We start from the raw sequence: 13,777 nt of genomic DNA, 5'->3' as shown, positions 1-13,777 counted from the left end.
TCTCCAGTGATGATCTCAGTTTGTGGAAGAACAGTATATCTCCAGTGATGATCTCAGTTTGTGGAAGAACAGTATATCTCCAGTGATGATTTCAGTTTGTGGAAGAACAGTATATCTCCAGTGATGATTTCAGTTTGTGGAAGAACAGTATATCTCCAGTGATGATTTCAGTTTGTGGAAGAACAGTATATCTCCAGTGATGATTTCAGTTTGTGGAAGAACAGTATATCTCCAGTGATGATTTCAGTTTGTGGAAGAACAGTATATCTCCAGTGATGATTTCAGTTTGTGGAAGAACAGTATATCTCCAGTGATGATTTCAGTTTGTGGAAGAACAGTATATCTCCAGTGATGATTTCAGTTTGTGGAAGAACAGTATATCTCCAGTGATGATTTCAGTTTGTGGAAGAACAGTATATCTCCAGTGATGATTTCAGTTTGTGGAAGAACAGTATATCTCCAGTGATGATTTCAGTTTGTGGAAGAACAGTATATCTCCAGTGATAATTTCAGTTTGTGGAAGAACAGTATATCTCCAGTGATGATCTCAGTTTGTGGAAGAACAGTATATCTCCAGTGATGATCTCAGTTTGTGGAAGAACAGTATATCTCCAGTGATGATTTCAGTTTGTGGAAGAACAGTATATCTCCAGTGATGATTTCAGTTTGTGGAAGAACAGTATATCTCCAGTGATGATTTCAGTTTGTGGAAGAACAGTATATCTCCAGTGATGATTTCAGTTTGTGGAAGAACAGTACAGTGCCTTGCGAAAGTATTCGACCCCCTTGAACTTTGCAACCTTTTGCCACATTTCAGGCTTCAAACATAAAGATATAAAACTGTATTTTTTTGTGAAGAATCAACAACAAGTGGGACACAATCATGAAGTGGAACGACATTTATTGGATATTTCAAACTTTTTTAACAAATCAAAAACTGAAAAATTGGGCATGCAAAATTATTCAGCCCCCTTAAGTTAATACTTTGTAGCGCCACCTTTTGCTGCGATTACAGCTGTAAGTCGCTTGGGGTATGTCTCTATCAGTTTTGCACATCGAGAGACTGAAATTTTTTTCCATTCCTCCTTGCAAAACAGCTCGAGCTCAGTGAGGTTGGATGGAGAGCATTTGTGAACAGCAGTTTTCAGTTCTTTCCACAGATTCTCGATTGGATTCAGGTCTGGACTTTGACATTCTAACACCTGGATATGTTTATTTTTGAACCATTCCATTGTAGATTTTGATTTATGTTTTGGATCATTGTCTTGTTGGAAGACAAATCTCCGTCCCAGTCTCAGGTCTTTTGCAGACTCCATCAGGTTTTCTTCCAGAATGGTCCTGTATTTGACTCCATCCATCTTCCCATCAATTTTAACCATCTTCCCTGTCCCTGCTGAAGAAAAGCAGGCCCAAACCATGATGCTGCCACCACCATGTTTGACAGTGGGGATGGTGTGTTCAGCTGTGTTGCTTTTACGCCAAACATAACGTTTTGCATTGTTGCCAAAAAGTTCAATTTTGGTTTCATCTGACCAGAGCACCTTCTTCCACATGTTTGGTGTGTCTCCCAGGTGGCTTGTGGCAAACTTTAAACGACACTTTTTATGGATATCTTTAAGAAATGGCAATCTTCTTGCCACTCTTCCATAAAGGCCAGATTTGTGCAATATACAACTGATTGTTGTCCTATGGACAGAGTCTCCCACCTCAGCTGTAGATCTCTGCAGTTCATCCAGAGTGATCATGGGCCTCTTGGCTGCATCTCTGATCAGTCTTCTCCTTGTATGAGCTGAAAGTTTAGAGGGACGGCCAGGTCTTGGTAGATTTGCAGTGGTCTGATACTCCTTCCATTTCAATATTATTGCTTGCACAGTGCTCCTTGGGATGTTTAAAGCTTGGGAAATCTTTTTGTATCCAAATCCGGCTTTAAACTTCTTCACAACAGTATCTCGGACCTGCCTGGTGTGTTCCTTGTTCTTCATGATGCTCTCTGCGCTTTTAACGGACCTCTGAGACTATCACAGTGCAGGTGCATTTATACGGAGACTTGATTACACACAGGTGGATTGTATTTATCATCATTAGTCATTTAGGTCAACATTGGATCATTCAGAGATCCTCACTGAACTTCTGGAGAGAGTTTGCTGCACTGAAAGTAAAGGGGCTGAATAATTTTGCACGCCCAATTTTTCAGTTTTTGATTTGTTAAAAAAGTTTGAAATATCCAATAAATGTCGTTCCAGTTCATGATTGTGTCCCACTTGTTGTTGATTCTTCACAAAAAAATACAGTTTTATATCTTTATGTTTGAAGCCTGAAATGTGGCAAAAGGTCGCAAAGTTCAAGGGGGCCGAATACTTTCGCAAGGCACTGTATATCTCCAGTGATGATTTCAGTTTGTGGAAGAACAGTATATCTCCAGTGATGATTTCAGTTTGTGGAAGAACAGTATATCTCCAGTGATGATCTCAGTTTGTGGAAGAACAGTATATCTCCAGTGATGATTTCAGTTTGTGGAAGAACAGTATATGTGACATTTTGCATGACTCTTGTAAGATGTCCTTTTTTAACACCTGATATGAAGTACATATGCCCTTCATGTAAATAACTTAAATGCAATATGTAGTTAATTCATTTGTATGGAGGTTCATTTAAAGGTGGTCTATCAACTTCAGCACGGATGACTTTTCTTAAAAAGTTGAGTCATGAAATCTTAGTCTCATTTAAAATAAAGCCCTCAATGTTACCATAGAATAACTACAAAAATAGAATACAATTAAATTAATTCAATCAAAACAAGCACAACTTGTAAATATCAAATATGGATCAATGTGATGTGCCAATATGCATGTCCATTATGCAGGTCCCTAAGGTCAATATTACAAAACGTTCAGAAAACCATTCTCTTTGCGTTTAACACTATCATCAGCAATTAAGTTTTGAATTGCGTTAAACCCATGCTAAAGGCAAGACCAAGCTTTAACTTCCTGACTGATGTCTTGAGATGTTGCTTCAATATATCCACAATTTTCCATCATGATGCCATCTATTTTGTGTCCTTCTGTACTGAGGTGACAGCAGTAAATAAGTATTAACTGCTTAGAGTTAATGCTAAATGTGGTGACAGAGAGACGTACCGTATATTGTAATGAATAAAAAAAGGGAATCAAGATCAAATGAATACTCACATACTGTATGTGATGACTTATTTGTTTTTAATTCATTCAGATTTAAAAAAGGTTCAAATTAAAAAAGGTTCACACAAAATAATTCTCAACAGAACACATTGTACATAACATTTTATACACTAGGAACCATCTTAAAATTTAATTAATTCAATATATTGTGCTGGTTCAAATCATGCACAAATTGATTCACATAGAAAACACCTACTTACTATACATTTAATTTCCTACAATAGGGGTGACATGTCTACTGAAATGTATTCAGATTCAACATACTATACAGGTTCAGGGGATCATAAACTCACAGAAAAAAATGTTAATTATGTAGCTTGGTTTAACAACAAATTGTTCACTCTGCAGTGATTTATAAAAAGAGCGTGTAGCAGCTGGCAAGTAGTTGAGCAGGTCATCAGATCTTGGTACTTGTTTTTTTTTGATGGGCAGAGGACTCTCATATGCTCTAGGGTAGTGGCTTGCAAAATAGGGAGGTTGAGGTGTAGCTCCTTGTTTTGGTTTGGAGATCAGCCACGACTTCCATCCCTCAAATAGACTGTGGCTCTGTCTGGCGTACAGATTCCAAGGATCCTCAACTGAAATTAGAACAGAAACATTTTAAGTTCCTGACATCAATAAACAACTTTCACAGTCAAGCATTAGGATATTTTATTGTTAGAACAACATGTTGCATGTCGATGGGATGTTAGTAAACTATTCTCTGTGCAATACCTGTGACTTTTAACCACCTCACTGAGGTCATCTGTAGTCCAGCTGGTCGCTTGAGGACAGAATCTGGGAGGTGCCTGAAGTCTTCACATTGCATCCTCATTACCTTGAAGCACAACCAGCAAAACCATTCAAGTATCATCTTTGAAACATCATCGCCTCTTCTCGATGGTGGCAAAAGATCGATCACAAGGAAGAAAAGAATGACCAGAGACCGTGAACTTCTTTAAAAAAAATGTTTTTTCCCTTTTCTTCCCAATTTCATGGTGTTCATTGCTACAACTCCCGTACAGGCTCGGGAGAGACGAAGGTCGAAAGCCATGCGTCCTCCGAAACACAACCCAACCAGCCGCACTGCTTCTTAACACGGCGCGCATCCAACCTGGAAGCCAGCCGCGCCAATGTGTCGGAGGAAACACTGTGCACCTGGAGACCCCGGTCGCTGGTGCGCGATGAGACAAGGATATCCCTACTGGCCAAACCCTCCCTAACCCGGACGACGCTAGGCCAATTGTGCGTCGTCCCACGGACCTCCCGGTCGTGGCCTGGGCGCGAACCCAGAGTCTCTGGTGGCACAGCTAGCGCTGCAGTGCTCTAGACCACTGCGCCACCCAGGAGCCCGACCATAAACTTCTGCTCAACTTGGGTAAAGTAACCCATAGAGACGGGCATCGACATCAGATTGAGCATCCGCCAGTTGTTATTCCGCCCACAGCATCCGTCACTGAAGGTAATCAACTTGCGCACCTCTGGTGAGTGCCGTGAATTTTGTCTTCACCCACTTCAATCTGCAGCTTGCCACCTCAATGGACCCTCGGTGTGCAATCCCTGCAGGATACAGTGTAATGTTACATACAACTAGCTAGCTACTGTAGCCATGTCGAATCATCCGGTGGATGGAGAAAAAGTAGCTAGCTATGTTTCTTCTATAATCTAGCAATAACTTTTGTAACAATAATGTACAAGTTAGTAGCCAACGAACTTCAGCTAATATGTGTTCTCTATAGTTACAAATTAGACAACCCAGAACATTAATGTTAGTTACTGTACTCTATAAATAGCTAGTTTGATTGTTTGATATACGGTTCTTCCACATACCTCTTTTGGGCAGCTTTTCTTGACCCTTACAATTTGTATAGGGTTTTCCCACATCCCGTAAGATCTTACTTGGCCTGTCTTTACATTTTAGTATTGTTTTATGTCCCTTTCCCACATTTCGGCGATTTTCATCAGCAACAGAAAAGTTGTGCGCTTGTCCGTCCATTCTGAGTGGTGCACATAAACAGTTATTCCACGAGAGCCTAATTTAAAATGATTGTTAATTAGCACGTGGAAAGCTTGTGAAACCGATTCACTATAGAAAAGGGGTGTCCAATATAGATTTTTCATGTACAGTGCCTTGCGAAAGTATTCGGCCCCCTTGAACTTTGCGACCTTTTGCCACATTTCAGGCTTCAAACAAAGATATAAAACTGTATTTTTTGTGTGAAGAATCAACAACAAGTGGGACACAATCATGAAGTGGAACGACATTTATTGGATATTTCAAACTTTTTTAACAAATCAAAAACTGAAAAATTGGGCGTGCAAAATTATTCAGCCCCTTTACTTTCAGTGCAGCAAACTCTCTCCAGAAGTTCAGTGAGGATCTCTGAATGATCCAATGTTGACCTAAATGACTAATGATGATAAATACAATCCACCTGTGTGTAATCAAGTCTCCGTATAAATGCACCTGCACTGTGATAGTCTCAGAGGTCCGTTAAAAGCGCAGAGAGCATCATGAAGAACAAGGAACACACCAGGCTGGTCCGAGATACTGTTGTGAAGAAGTTTAAAGCCAGATTTGGATACAAAAAGATTTCCCAAGCTTTAAACATCCCAAGGAGCACTGTGCAAGCGATAATATTGAAATGGAAGGAGTATCAGACCACTGCAAATCTACCAAGACCTGGCCGTCCCTCTAAACTTTCAGCTCATACAAGGAGAAGACTGATCAGAGATGCAGCCAAGAGGCCCATGATCACTCTGGATGAACTGCAGAGATCTACAGCTGAGGTGGGAGACTCTGTCCATAGGACAACAATCAGTCGTATATTGCACAAATCTGGCCTTTATGGAAGAGTGGCAAGAAGATTGCCATTTCTTAAAGATATCCATAAAAAGTGTCGTTTAAAGTTTGCCACAAGCCACCTGGGAGACACACCAAACATATGGAAGAAGGTGCTCTGGTCAGATGAAACCAAAATTGAACTTTTTGGCAACAATGCAAAACGTTATGTTTGGCGTAAAAGCAACACAGCTGAACACACCATCCCCACTGTCAAACATGGTGGTGGCAGCATCATGGTTTGGGCCTGCTTTTCTTCAGCAGGGACAGGGAAGATGGTTAAAATTGATGGGAAGATGGATGGAGTCAAATACAGGACCATTCTGGAAGAAAACCTGATGGAGTCTGCAGAAGACCTGAGACTGGGACGGAGATTTGTCTTCCAACAAGACAATGATCCAAAACATAAAGCAAAATCTACAATGGAATGGTTCAAAAATAAACATATCCAGGTGTTAGAATGGCCAAGTCAAAGTCTAAAAGTCAAAGCCTAAATCCAATCGAGAATCTGTGGAAAGAACTGAAAACTGCTGTTCACAAATGCTCTCCATCCAACCTCACTGAGCTCGAGCTGTTTTGCAAGGAGGAATGGGAAAAATGTTCAGTCTCTCGATGTGCAAAACTGATAGAGACATACCCCAAGCGACTTACAGCTGTAATCGCAGCAAAAGGTGGCGCTACAAAGTATTAACTTAAGGGGGCTGAATAATTTTGCACGCCCAATTTTTCAGTTTTTGATTTGTTAAAAAAGTTTGAAATATCCAATAAATGTCGTTCCAGTTCATGATTGTGTCCCACTTGTTGTTGATTCTTCACAAAAAAATACAGTTTTATATCTTTATGTTTGAAGCCTGAAATGTGGCAAAAGGTCACAAAGTTCAAGGGGGCCGAATACTTTCGCAAGGCACTGTAAGTATTTGATACATCAGAAAAGCAGAACTGAATTTTTGGTACAGAAACCTTTGTTTGCAATTACAGAGATCATATGTTTCCTGTAGTTCTTGACCAGGTTTGCACACACTGCAGCAGGGATTTTGGCCCACTCCCCCATACAGACCTTCTCCAGATCCTTTAGGTTTCGGGGCTGTCGCTGGGCAATACGGACTTTCAGCTCCCTCCAAAGATTTTCTATTGGGTTCAGGTCTGGAGACTGGCTAGGCCACTCCAGGACCTTGAGATGCTTCTTATGGAGCCACTCCTTAGTTGCCCTGGCTGTGTGTTTCGGGTCATTGTCATGCTGGAAGACCCAGCCACGACCCACCTTCAATGCTCTTACTGAGGGAAGGAGGTTGTTGGCCAAGATCTCAGGATTGGCCCCATCCATCCTCCCCTCAATACCGTGCAGTCATCCAGTCCCCTTTGCAGAAAAGCGTCACCAAAGAATGATGTTTCCACCTCCATGCTTCACAGTTGGGATGGTGTTCTTGGGGTTCTACTCATCTTTCTTCTTCCTCCAAACACGGCGAGTGGAGTTTAGACCAAAAAGCTATATTTTTGTCTCATCAGAATACATGACCTTCTCCCATTCCTCCTCTGGATCATCCAGATGGTCATTGGCAAACTTCAGACGGGCCTGGACATGCGCTGGCTTGAGCAGGGGCACCTTGCAAGCACTGCAGGATTTTAATCCATGACGTCATAGTGTGTTACTAATGGTTATCTTTGAGACTGTTGTCCCAGCTCTCTTCAGGTCATTGACCAGGTCCTGCCATGTAGTTCTGGGCTGATCCCTCACCTTCCTCATGATCATTGATGCCCCACGAGGTAAGATCTTGCATGGAGCCCCAGACCGAGGGTGATTGACCGTCATCTACAACGTCTTCCATTTTCTAATAATTGCGCCAACAGTTGTTCACTTCTCACCAAGCTGCTTGCCTATTGTCCTGTAGCCCATCCCAGCCTTGTGCAGGTCTACAATTTTAACCCTGATGTCCTTACACAACTCCCTGGTCTTGGCCATTGTGGAGAGGTTGGAGTCTGTTTGATTGAGTGTGTGGACAGGTGTCTTTTATACAGGTAACAAGTTCAAACAGGTGCAGTTAACACAGGTAATGAGTGGAGAACAGGGGGGCTTCTTAAAGAAAAACTAACAGGTCTGTGAGAGCCGGAATTCTTACTGGTTGGTAGGTGATCATATACTTATGTCATGCAATAAAATGCAAATGAATTACTTAAAAATCATACAATGTGATTTTCTGGATTTTTGTTTTAGATTCCGTCTCTCACAGTTGAAGTGTACCTATGATAAAAAATTACAGACCTTTACATGCTTTGTAAGTAGGAAAACCTGCAAAATCGGCAGTGTATCAAATACTTGTTCCCCCCACTGTATATGGTTCTTCGTCTGTAGGATTCATATGACACCAATGTTTGCTTTGTAGCAACTACAGATGAAACACTATGGAGTCTGGGTACTGCCTTAATGTCATAAACATGTCAACTTTGATCAATGTCTCAATTATGTCAAATATACAGTACCGTTCAAAAGTTTGGGGTCACTTAGAAATGTACTTGTTTATGAAAACATACATGAAATGAGTTGCAAAATGAATAGGAAAGACGTTGACAAGGATATAAATAATTTAAATAATTGTGTCCTTTGCTTTCTTCAAAGAATCCTCCAATTGCAGCAATTACAGCCTTGCAGACCTTTGGCATTCTAGTTGTCAATTTGTTGAGGTAATCTGAAGAGATTTCACCCCATGCTTCCTGAAGCACCTCCCACAAATTGGATTGGCTTGGATGGGCACTTCTTACGTACCTGCTCCCACAACAGCTCAATAGGGTTGAGATCCGATGACTAGTGGTGTGGCCAGCACATAGACAGAATACCAGCTGACTGCTTCTTCCCTAAATAGTTCAGAGCTGTGCTTTGGGTCATTGTCCTGCTGTAGGAGGAAATTGGCTCCAATTAAGCACTGTCCACAGGGTACGGCATGGCGTTGCAAAATGGAGTGACAGCCTTCCTTCTTCAAGATCCCTTTTACCCTGGACAAATCTCCCACTTTACCACCACCAAAGCACCCCCAGACCATCACATTGCCTCCAGCACGCTTGACAGGTGGCGTCAAGCACTACTCCAGCATCTTTTCATTTTTTCTGCATCTCACGAACGTTCTTCTTTGTGATCCAAACACCTCAAACTTAGATTTGTCTGTCCATAACACTTTTCCCCCCCAATCTTCCTCTGTCCAGTGCCTGTGTTATTTTGCACATCTTAATCTTTTATTTTTATTGGCCAGTCTGAGATGTGGCTTTTTCTTTGCAACTCTGCCTAGAAGACCAGCATCCCGGAGTCGCCTCTTCACTGTTGACGTTGAGACTTGTGTTTTGCAGGTACTATTTAATGAAGCTGCCAGTTGAGGACTTGTGAGGCATCTGTTTCTCAAACTAGACACACTAATGTACTTGTCCTCTTGCTCAGTTGTGCACTGGGGCCTCCCACTCCTCTTTCTATTCTGGCTAGAGCCAGTTAGCGCTGTTCTGTGAAGGGAGTTGTACAGGGCGTTGTACGAGATCTTCAGTTTCTTGGGAATTTCTTCTCGCATGGAATAGCCTTCATTTCTCAGAACAAGAATAGACTGACACGTTTCAGAAGAAAGTTTTTTGTTTCTGGCCATTTTGAGCCTGTAATCGAACCCACAAATGATGATGATCCAGATACTCAACTAGTTTAAAGAAGGACAGTTTTCTTGCTTCTTTAATCAGAACAGCTTTCAGCTGTACTAACATAATTGCAAGGGTTTTCTAATTATCAATTAGCCCTTTAAAATTATAAACTTGGATTAGCTAACACAACGTGCCATTGGAACACAGGAGTGATGGTTGCTGATAATGGGCCTCTGTACGCCTATGTAGATATCCCATTAAAAAAAAATCAGCCGTTTCCAGCTACAATAGTCACTTACAACATTAACAATGTCTACACTGTATTTCTGATCAATTTGATGTTATTTTAAAATGGACAAAAAAATGGCTTTTCTTTCAAAAACAAGGTCACTTAGAAATGTCCCCAAACTTTTGAACGGTAGTGTATGTCAACAATCTTTCCTCCAAAGCACTATTCTATGGCTTACATTTCATGAAAATCCCCCAAATCATGGTCTTTTTTTGTCTGTGTTTCGTGAAGAATCACACAGAAATGTTGTGGGAGTGCAAGCGCAAGAACAGTTTGGGAATGTAATGTTTCTGCTGAGCCATTGTACTGTGTGGTGGGCACTTATCTAACCAGCCGCCCCCAGCAAACACTCAACCATGCCCACCTTCACCAGCCACCCACTATACTCATTACCCACATACTCTACACACTCATACTGGGCTATGGATTGGCCAGAAGAGAACAATACCATTAGCTGTTTTTTCTCTCTGGGTGGTTAATGATGTGAGGATTTTAAAGCAAGTCATTTCCTCTCTATTCAGAAGCCATCAGTGCTTCCCTGCTGCTAGGCATTAGAGCAGAGTTAAAGCAGAATAAGAAGAAGAGCAGCAGAGAAACTTCACAGGCAGAGCAACCTGATCCCACTGTGCCCTGCCTCTCTCTCTCCCTCTCGAGAACCCAGAGTGGGCGAGAGATACTGACAGTGGAGGGATGTGTGTGTGTGTTTAGGAGGGGAGAGGCAGAAAAGGAGAGGGTGAATATGGGTAAGAATGAGAGTGTGTGACTGTGCATCGGAGGGTGAGGGGTGTGTGTGAGTGAATGTGTTCCTGTGTAAAAGATAAAAAAATAATGCATGTTGATGGGATGAGTGCGTGTACGTGATTGGATGCGTGTCAGACAGTAATTGTATACCTTCCTAATATTGAGTTGCACCCTTCCCCCTTCCCTCAGAGCAGCCTCAATTCGTCAGGGCATGGACTCTACAAGGTGTCGAAAGCATTCCACAGGGATGCTGGCCCATGTTGACCCCAATGCTTCCCACAGTTGTGTCAAGTGGCTGGATGTCCTTTGGGTGGTGGACCATTCTTGATACACACAGGAAACTGTTGAACGTGAAAAACCCAGCAGCATTTCAGTTCTTGACACAGACCAGTGTGCCTGGCACCTACTACCATACCCTGTTCAAAGGCACACAATCTCAAATGCCTCAAGGCTTAAAAATCGTTTGTTAAATCTGTCTCCTCCAAGTGACCAAGGGATCATAGCTTTTACCTAGATTCACCTGGTCAGTCTATGCCACGGAAAGAGCAGGTGTCCTTAATGCTTTGTATACTCAGTATGTGTGAGTGTGTGTGTGTGTAACGTGTGCAAGTAACGTGTGTGAAACGCATCTGTGTGTAACGCGCGTAACGTGTCTGTGTGTATCGTGTTTAACGCGTCTGCATGTAACGTGTGTAACGTGTGTGTGTGTATCGTGTGTGTGTAACGCGTGTGAGTAACGCATCTGCGTGTAAAGTTTGTGTGTAACGCGTATGTGTGTAACATGTGTAAAGCGTATGTGTGTAACGCGTACGTGTGTGTAACTCGTATGTGTAACGTGTGTAATGTGTGTGTAACGCGTATGTAACATGTGTAGTGTGTGTGTGTGTGTAACATGTGTAACGCGTGTGTGTGTGTAACATGTGTAACGTGTGTGTGTGTGTAACATGTGTAACGCGTGTGTGTGTGTAACATGTGTAACGCGTGTGTGTGTGTGTAACATGTGTAACGCGTGTGTGTGTGTAACATGTGTAACGCGTGTGTGTGTGTAACATGTGTAACGCGTGTGTGTGTGACATGTGTAACGCGTGTGTGTGTGTAACATGTGTAACGCGTGTGTGTGTAACGTGGCTGTGCCTTTATCTGCAGGAGCCCTGTGCTGCTAGGAGGGAAGGAAACGGCTACTTCGCATCATTATGCTGCCTGTGCCTGCGACTCGTCAGAGAAAGAAATCATACATGCAGCGCACATAACTCTGTGAGAGAGGCTCCATGTTCTCCACACCCCAGCCCCTTCCCCGCTCATAACCTGTCACACCAGAGAGAGAGGGGAAGGAGGCGCATAATGGGCTGGAGAGAGAAAGCCAGAGTAGTACATGAGGCAGAATCAGAAACCGAGAGAGAAAAATTTCATAGCATAGAATCACACCGAAAAGATCAGAACTGGCAGTCATCCTGATTGACATCCAGTGGGCAGTGCTAGACTAGCTAGCTAGTACTCCGAGGTGTGTGCATCACAGAGCACCTAAAGGACAGTCATCCCAGCAGTCTCAGCAGTAAACACGTACTTCTCTGAACCCGACCACAACTACCTGTCCCTTCTCTATGGCCCCTAGACTCCCCCCACCCCTAGATTCCACCCTCCTATGTAAGTACCCTAGCCAGGTAAAGCTTGAGTCAGTCTCACCTTAGTTAGTAGAAAAGAGCTGCGTCTCCAGCTAGTAAAATCCTGTACCATGGTAAACTACTTGAAGGACGTGGCATAGAGATATGGCAATAGAGGCACACAAATTATGAGGAATAAAAAAGGAGAGGGAAGAGGAGGAGAGGAGTAAGAGAAAGAGATGGAGAGCTGTAGACAGAGTGAGCTCTGCAGTGTTGAAAGCAAGTGCCAGGTATTGGCGCACGCGCAGGAACACATACAAGGACAGACACACAGGAACAGACAGGCGGGCGGGCGGACTCGCCCTCCTCTCTCCATCTCCCACTCGATAGCGGCAAGTTAGCGCTCTCCCTCTTCCCCTCTCCCAGACACAGAAAACACTCGGAAGCTCTAAAAAGGCACACTGACTGCAATGTCCTTCTTGAACAACCACATAAAAGCATCACACTCACAAAACACACAGAAATCCTAATGATTGTATAGACAATAGTACAGACACATACTTGATCCATGCATCCTTATGTAAGCCCACTCCGATACATAGATAGACCCACCCACACAAGCATAATCAAGTAAACATGATTATTCACAAAACAACTCGTCACATCAAAGAGAACGGTGTTTGTGAACACAACATTCAATCCAAGTGAGGGCACATTCAGAATAGCCGTGAATAGGAATTAGAGGTTGACCGATTAATCGGCATGTTAGATTAATTAGGGCCGATTTCAAGTTTTCATAACAATTGGTAATTGGCATTTTTGGACACCGATTACATTGCATTCCACAAGAAAATTGTGTGGCAGGGTGACCACCTGCTATGCGAGGGCAGCAAGGCACCAATTAAGTTGCTAGCTAGCATTAAACTTATAAAAAAAAGCAATCAATCTTCACATAATCACTAGTTAACTACACATGGTTGATGATATTACTAGGTTAACTAGCTTGTCCTGCATTGCATATAATCAATGCGGTGCCTGTTAATTCATCATCGATTCACAGCTTACTTCGCCAAACGGGGGAGGATTTAAGCGCATACGCGAAAAATGCACAACCGTTGCACAAATGTACCTAACCATTAACATCAATGCCCTTCTTAAAATCAATACACAGAAGTAGATATTTTTAAACCTGCAAATTTAGTTAAAAGAAACTCATGTTAGCAGGTAATATTAACTAGAGAAATTGTGTCACTTCTCTTGCGTTCATTGCACGCAGAGTCAGTTTATATGCAACAGTTTGGGCCGCCTGGCTCGTTGCAAACTAATTTGCCAGAATTGTACATAATTATGACATAACATTGAAGGTTGTGCAATGTAACAGCAATATTCAGACTTAGGGTTGCCGCCCGTTCGATAAAATATGGAACAGTCCGGTATTTAAATGAAATAAAACGTTTTTGTTTTTGAAATGAAAGTTTCCGGATTTGACAACATTATTGACCAACGGCTCGAATTTCTG

The 13,777-nt window shown here is 42.3% G+C and overlaps 1 protein-coding gene and 1 long non-coding RNA gene across 5 annotated transcripts in view; both read right to left on the bottom strand.

Moving 5' to 3' along the window:
- LOC110538388 (protein TANC2) overlaps nucleotides 1–13,777 on the bottom strand; it is a 142,959-nt gene that overhangs the window by 51,214 nt on the left and 77,968 nt on the right. The gene's annotated exons all lie outside the window — the stretch shown is intronic.
- LOC110538390 lies at nucleotides 3,075–13,440 on the bottom strand. The gene is made up of 3 exons (XR_002475749.2): nucleotides 12,341–13,440; nucleotides 3,912–4,014; nucleotides 3,075–3,775 (listed from the first exon to the last, which is right to left on the bottom strand). It is a non-coding gene; the product is annotated as an uncharacterized LOC110538390 (long non-coding RNA).

Source organism: Oncorhynchus mykiss, chromosome 12 (assembly GCF_013265735.2).
Source record: "Oncorhynchus mykiss isolate Arlee chromosome 12, USDA_OmykA_1.1, whole genome shotgun sequence".
NCBI lineage: Eukaryota > Metazoa > Chordata > Actinopteri > Salmoniformes > Salmonidae > Oncorhynchus > Oncorhynchus mykiss.
This window is presented reverse-complemented; position numbering and strand designations above follow the sequence as displayed.